The sequence below is a fragment of the Gossypium arboreum genome, chromosome 2 (genome assembly GCF_025698485.1).
Source record: "Gossypium arboreum isolate Shixiya-1 chromosome 2, ASM2569848v2, whole genome shotgun sequence".
Lineage (NCBI taxonomy): Eukaryota > Viridiplantae > Streptophyta > Magnoliopsida > Malvales > Malvaceae > Gossypium > Gossypium arboreum.
The window spans coordinates 75,082,073-75,089,890 of NC_069071.1; the positions used below are offsets into that span (position 1 = coordinate 75,082,073).

At 36.1% G+C, this 7,818-nt stretch overlaps 1 non-coding gene across 1 annotated transcript; it reads left to right on the plus strand.

Moving 5' to 3' along the window:
• Nucleotides 1-564: 564 nt before the first annotated feature.
• Nucleotides 565-671, plus strand: LOC128289930 (small nucleolar RNA R71). The gene has a single exon (XR_008279571.1). It is a non-coding gene; the product is annotated as a small nucleolar RNA R71 (small nucleolar RNA).
• Nucleotides 672-7,818: the final 7,147 nt, after the last annotated feature.

The window sequence follows — 7,818 nt, forward strand, 5'->3', positions numbered from 1 at the left end:
ATAAACTTTGTGAGCATCTCTTCAAGGTTCAACTTCTTTTCCTGTTGATAGGGTGGTTGTTGAAAACCCGGAGGATGTTGTGGTCTTTGATTTCCTTGACCGCCTCACTAGAAATTTGGGTGGTTCCTCCAACCTGCACTATAAGTGTTACTATATGTATTGTTTTGAGATCAAGGATTATTACCCATGTAACTTAATTGCTCTTTATTCATGTTGTGGCCATAAGGTTGGTATTTCGAATGGCTTGTTCCACCTCCACTTGCTTCGCACTGCATTACTGGATGTCCCTGAGTAGAACCAAGTAAACCATCAATCTTTTTATTTAGAAGTTCTACCTGGTTTGATAGCATAGTAACCGTATCGACGTTATAAACGTCGGCTATTTATGTAGGCTTTATCCTCATGACTTGCCACTGATAGTTATTCAGTGACATCTCCAATATAAACTCATAAGCATCTTCAGGTGTTTTATTATTGATGGTTCCGCCAGTAGCTGTGTCAACCATTTACCGTGTCGAAGGATTCAGGCCATTATGGAACGTTTGAACCTGTAGCCAAAGCGGTAACCCATGGTGAGGGCACCTTCTCAGTAAGTCCTTGTATCTCTCCCATGTATCGTAAAGGGTTTCTAAGTCCATCTGCACAAACGAAGAGATATCATTACCTAATTTGGCCATTTTAGCCGGTGAGAAATATTTTAATAGAAATTTTTCGGTCATTTGTTCCCAAGTAGTGATTGACCCTCGTGGTAATGAGTTCAACCAACGTTTATCTTTGTTCCTCAATGAAAAGGGAAACAACCGAAGACATATGACATCATCAGAAACACCATTAATTTTAAATGTATGGCATAGTTCCAAAAAGTTTGCTAAGTGAGCGTTGGGATCTTCATCCTGCAAACCATCAAACTGAACAAACTATTGTATCATTTGAATTGTGTTAGGTTTTAGTTCAAAAGTATTTGCAGCTACAGCAGGTCTAACTATGCTTGATTCAGTTCCTGTTAAAGAAGGTTTAACATAATCATACATAGTGTGTGGAGCAAGATTTTGATTAACCGCAATTACAGGAGGTAGCTGATTGTTTTGGTTTTCATCCATATCTTCGGTTGGGGGTTGAGTATCATCCTCTTGCTCGTTCTCTGTGTATCTTAAGCTTCGCCTTATTTCTCTTAGGTTTCTACGAACTATGTGATCGATTTCTTCGTCAAAAAGTAGTGGTCCTGACGGGTTTCTTCTAGTCATAAACTATAAAAAACCTGTCAAGAGAAAGAAAAAGTAAATTAATAAATAATAATAATTAAATTTCAAGAAAAATAAATGGCTAAAGTAATAAAAATTGAGCGTTCCTAATATCTTAGCTCCCAGACAACGGCGCCAAAAACTTGATCGCGTGATTTTGTAATAGGTTTTAAATATTTATAATTAATCGTTCTTGAAACTAACTATTATAGCGATGTAGGCAAGTGTACCTATCGAACAGTAGTATAGTTTTAGCAAGACCAGATTGTCGAACCCAAAAGAACTAAAAGTACTAGTAATGACTATCTTTTTATTATCTAGCCTAAGAATAAGGAGGTTTTGTTTTAACTAACTAATTATCTAAACTAAGAACTCACAGAGAATGGGATTGGGGGATTACTTTTGGAAAATGATTGAATTAAGACAATACCTAAGGAAAAATCCACCTAGATTGTACTTGTTATTCTGGCTTCGAATCTGACGATTTATTCATTTAACTTGTTCCGTGGAGATCCCTAAGTTATGTTATTATCCCTATTCAAGACTAATAACATCTAATCCCTAGATTGAATAATAGTGACTTTCTCTAATCAACACCCTAGGGTTGCATTAACTCGATCTATGGATCCCCTTATTAGGTTTCACCCTAATTCGGCAAAATCTTGTCACCCTATGTCTAGGCGCGCGAACAACTCCACTTAATTATGACAAATGTACTCTTAAATAGGGTCTGTTCCTCCTCTGAATAAGAGCTTATCTTGAATCAGTATCCTGGGATATCAAAACAAGAATTAAGAACACATAATTAAGAACAAGTTAAATATTTATCATACAATTCAGAAAATAATAACAAGATTCGTCTTAGGTTTCATTCCCCTTAGGTATTTAGGGGATTTAGTTCATAACTAAATAAAAAAACATCTCAGAACAATAAAGAATACAAAACATAAAGAAAACCTAAAACTCCTTAAGGGGAAATTGAGGAGAGATCTTCAGAATTGATGATGAATCCGGCTTCTGAGATGGATCAATCGGCTTCTTTCGACTAATTTCTTCCTTCCTCCCTGTGTGACCCCTTTTCTTCCTCCTCTAGGGTGTATTTATAGGCTTTGGAATGCCTAAAAGCCCTCAAAAGTAGCCTTTTTTGAACTGGACTCAGCTTGGGCTCGGCAGTGACACGCCCGTGTGCGATTACTTGAGTAGTACTCGAGCACCTTAAATTGACCTGGTAGTGTGGTGCGCCTGTGTGAGGAGGTCCAGGCCGTGTTGATTTCGTACTTTGGCCTATTTCTCTATTTTTGGCCCATTTCTCGTTCCTTTCGCTCTCCTATGCTCTCCTAAGTATAAACATGAAATTAAAGCATTAGGAGCATCGAATTCACCAATTCTAATGGGAAATCATCCATAAAATGCGTTAAACATGGGGTAAAAATATGTATAAATTACGGTTTATCATGGTTGAAGCCTAGGGTTTTGAACCATGATAAATATGTATGTATTTTGATGTTTAATGGTAGATTATGCAAGTCTATGGTTAGAGAAACAACATTTACTAAGTAATTTTCGGTAAAAATGCATAAAAGGACTAAATTTTAAAAGTTATAAAATTTGTCATAAACGTGTGAATTAGTGAAAATTGAGGGCTAATGTAGTTATGAAATTTGTTCAGCTAGGCTTAAAGTACAAAGAAATTGAATGAAAATCATTTTACGGGCCTTGGGTCAAAAGTGTAATTATGACAAAGTTTAGGGGCAAAAATGTAATTTTTCCATAGTATGATTTTTGGATCACATTGACTAATGTGACTAATAAATAGACTAAATGTGATATTATATATCAAAGAAAATGAGGTTCGGAACTAAAACGGGGGAAAAATAAGAAATTGACAGTTAAGTCCTTTTTCAGCATTTTTGGTATCGAGGTAAGCTCGTGTGATAATAATAATGCCATATTATACTTGAATGTTAATGCTTGATGTTACATGAATTGTAAGTTTGTGTGTAAGTAATTCAACAATTCCATTATTATGTGTTTAACATTTGATATCATATGATATATGTATGTATGCCCTAATGAAATTAGTTTGTGATGATTCAATGGAATCTTGATGATAGCATTGTATCTCGAAAATCCCGAGGGACCCTGAGGAATGCCTAGGATTCGGATATCATGACACCATGGTTAATGTGATTCTGTGTAAGACCATGTCTAGGACATGGCATCAACATCTGAGATGAGAGCCAGTGTAAGGCCATGTCTAGGACATGGCATCGATGTTGATATGTGTGCTAGTGTAAGACCGTGTCTGGGACATGGCATCGGCACTGATATCTGATCCCGTATAAGACCATATCAAGGATATGGCTTCGACATCATTAAGTGATTTTGTATAAGACCATATCTGGAACATGGCATCGATATGAGGTCCCATATAAGACCATGTCTGGGACATGGCATCAGCACCGATATGAGACTTCATATAAGACCATATCTGGGATATGGCATTGATATGCGGACCCATGTAAGACCATGTCTGGGACGTAGCTTTGGCACTCTATTTGGTTTATGATAATCCCAAATGTCCTTCAGTATTCCGAGTGGTCCAATGGGTTATTCAAGATTATGGTTAAGAAGTTGAGTAATATGTGAAAAGTGTTGAAAGGGTACAAGTATGTACACTAAGCTTATGGTTATTGAGACTTCGAAATGTCGAGACCTCGGTGAGCTACGATGTATGAATTATGATTATGAATTTTTTTGCAATATCATGCTAACTTACATTGTGTAATTGAACATGGAATCCATGAAATGGTGAGTTCATGATTAGTTGAAAATGAACTTATGATAGTTATCATCATATTGCACTAAAACAGTTTTGGACAGCAGTTGTAGTCCAATTTTGAAAATCCACAAAAAATTATGGAAATATAATTAGAGATTGAATAAGATATGAAATTAAACCTTATTGAGTCTAGTTTCACATAGAGGAAATGGTGTAAGCAAAATAATTTCATATTATGAGATATTTGAATTTTTGTGAGAAAGGGTAAGAGTGATTTCGGGCTCCCCTGTCTTAAATTTGGAAAATCACTAAAAATTTTAAAAGAATAATTATGTGTTAGAACTGATATATATGACTAAGTTCTTAATGAGTCTAGTTTCAAAATAAATATACGGGAACATCATTCGGATCCCGTACTAAGAGATAAATAAATTTTAGTGAAGAATGGTCGAAGCTGTCAAATAGCAGAATATGAGTAACTTTGAAGAATAAACTGTACTTATTGGCTAGACCAAAATTTCTAAAAATTTTATGGTAAGAAAATATGTGAGTCTAGTTTTAGAGAAAATTAGCTGATCTTAATTTGGAGTTCCGTAGCTCTAGATATAAATAATTTAGTAACTATGACTCGAGAAAACAACTTGACTAAAGCATAAGTAAATGTGTAATTATGATTGTATTACCTTGAGAAGCATGTTGACATATTGCTTATTATGTTCATATGGACTTACTAAGCTATAAAGCTTGCTCCCTCCTTTCCATTTCTTTAGTGTTGGCAGGTTAGCTTGGGGTTGGAGATCGTCCGAGGCTACATCACACTATCAAATTATCAATTTGGGGTGTTTATAAACCTTAAGTGTTTTAAAATGGGTGGCATGTATAGAGACTTAGCCTTTTGATAAATGTGTTTCATGATTTGGCCAAATGTATTGGCTTATAATGATTCAATTGTATATAGCCATGAGATGTGGCTTATATTGATTATTGGGTTGTAACCCTATTATATGTGCATGCACAAGCTTAAAAGTTTCATGTGATGTGAGTATGTGACTTGATGTGGTATGCAATGTCTTAAACAAGCATGTTATTCTACGCATGTGAAATATGTTGGTATGTTATAAAGTTATGAGTTAGCCTTGAATATGAATGTTTGATGATTAAGTTGAAATATTTTGGTATGATGGTAACCATGATATAAAAGTATAAGTGATATCATAATGGACAAGGCCAAATGAGTGTGTAAAACACATGAATCATGACATGCAAATGCTATGTTTGTGGCCTAAATGAAGATGTTTAACCGTTAAATGTAGGTCATGTTGTATGTCCTTCATGTTGTATAAATGTGTGAGGGTTTATGGTTGACTAAGGCTTGGAAAATAGCCTAAGTGTTGGCCATAGGGGTAGAGACACGACCATGTGTCTCAGCCGTGTGGGGAACACGGCCTTAGCACACGGGCATGTGACTTGGCTGTGTGACCCTATTTCATTGCTAACGTCATAAACAGAGAGATACATGGGCTGAGGACACGGGCGTGTCCCAAGCCACACGGGCGTGTGTGACCACACGATCTAATCCACACGGGCGTGTGACTCTTTAAACATGGAAAACTCTCTAGGTGTTGTAAAATTTCTGGAAGTTCTCGGTTTAGTCCTGAACCACCCCCGATGTATGTTTTGGGCCTCGTAGGCCTGTATAAGGGATGATATGCATGTGATTGAATGTTTTTGAATTGGTTTAAATTTTATGGCCCGATTTTACATATATGTGTATGTTTAAGTCCGGTAATGCCTCGTATCCTATCCCGATGTCGGACACGGGTAAGGGGCGCTACATCTTAGGCTGTGTCAGCATTCAATGTGAGGCACACGGCTGTGTCCCAACCTGTGTCCTTACCCATGTAACTCTCTGACTTTTGTCACGTGACTTGCCACACGCAGATGTGCTAGGTCGTGTGGTCAATTTAATTTTTACAAATTAGGTGCAGGTTTCACATAACAAAGACACGCCCCTATTCTAGGCCGTGTATCACACATGGTTGAGACACATGCTTGTGTCTCTGGCTGTGTGCCAAATTCTGAGCATTCTGTTTCTCAATTTTAAGATGTAGGGAACACACGACCAATCCACATGCGCATGTGCCAGGTGTCAAGACACACACCCGTGTGTCTACCCGTGTGGACAAAATAAAGCCATTTCCTAGCTTTATTTCTCACCCAAATTTGGCAACAACCTATACCAATACTTGCAAACATATACCAGCCAATTCAAACATTATAACCAATCCAATTCTAACATCTAACATGATAAATCATCTTATGAAATCATGTTTACAATATTACCTTTTGTAGACATATATGTTTAACATAACTCAATCAAACCATACTAATCACATATATGTAATTACCATGATATACCTTATAAATATACCAAATCAATCCATTACTAGCCATTCCCGTGGCTAGATTATAAACAATTATTTACATACCAACATTGGCAAAGTTAGCCTATACATGCCATTATACCAAAATGAGTTTACTATTTATACCAAGACGAGCTAATAGACAGTGTCATGATGCTCCGACCGATCTCCAACCTTTGTGAGCTTTCGAGCACTATAAAATAGAGAAACGAAAATCTAGCAAGCATTTAATGCTTAGTAAGTTCGTATAAAAAGAATTAAACTTACCAATGATATTCATTTAAAATAAGCATACAATAACATACTTCCCAACAATTTAGCAAATTTGTCTAATCACATACACTCAAATAAGCAAGTTAGTCACATAATTCCCATGTACATCAAATAAGGAAGGAATAGCTCATCATGCTATAAACTTTTAGAAGCATTCAAGACATAATTCTTTTAATCTCATAATTCTTCATGTTAAGAGTTTTCTTCGTAGAATTATTGAAGTATCGATTGATTATTAGGTAGTACACACAAGGTGTACAAAACTTTAAACCGTCAACTCATAATCAGGGGTACCCATTAGGGCACTTAATCATTGAGCACACTCTCGAGCCACATATCAGGATACTCAGATGAGCCATGTAACAGGAAACTTATTCGGGCTAAAAAGAAAACTCATAAGAGTTTTAATCAGGGAGCTCATAGAGCTTATCAGGTAACTCTGAAGAGTTATTATCAGGAAATACTAGATAAGGTAATGGGGAGTTCAAGTGAGCCATGTCAGGGAGCTCATAAGAGCCTATATCAAGACGCTTATGTAGAGTTGCATTTGTGTCTGCAATATATGCTAGATCACAATCGATCGAATCAAGTAGCAGGACACTCACAAAGAGCTTCGGTAGTGTGCAACACATGCAAAATCACTACCGATCAGGATGCTCACAGGAACTATATAACAAGATGCTTGAGAGGGCTATAACAGGATTGCTCATCTGAGCTATTTTCTGTTCGCAACATATGCAGGACCACATTTAATACGAGAAATCATATATCCATCGAGTTTATTATTCAAATGGAATTTTACATTTATCAAGCAATACCAAGCATGTGATCTATTTCATACTTTAAACATTTATATAGTTCACCCAAATACAACATTGAATTCAAACATATTAACATACATAAATAAGTTACACGAACTTACCTTGATATTCGTTTGTACAAGAAAATCTACTAATCCAACACTTTTTGTTTTCCTCAATCCAATTCCGCATTTGGTCTTTCCGGATCTATATAAATGAATTTAATCATCAATTTAATACAATTAATATTCAATTGGATTCGATTTATACTTTAGGCAAAATTACCATTTTGTCCCTAT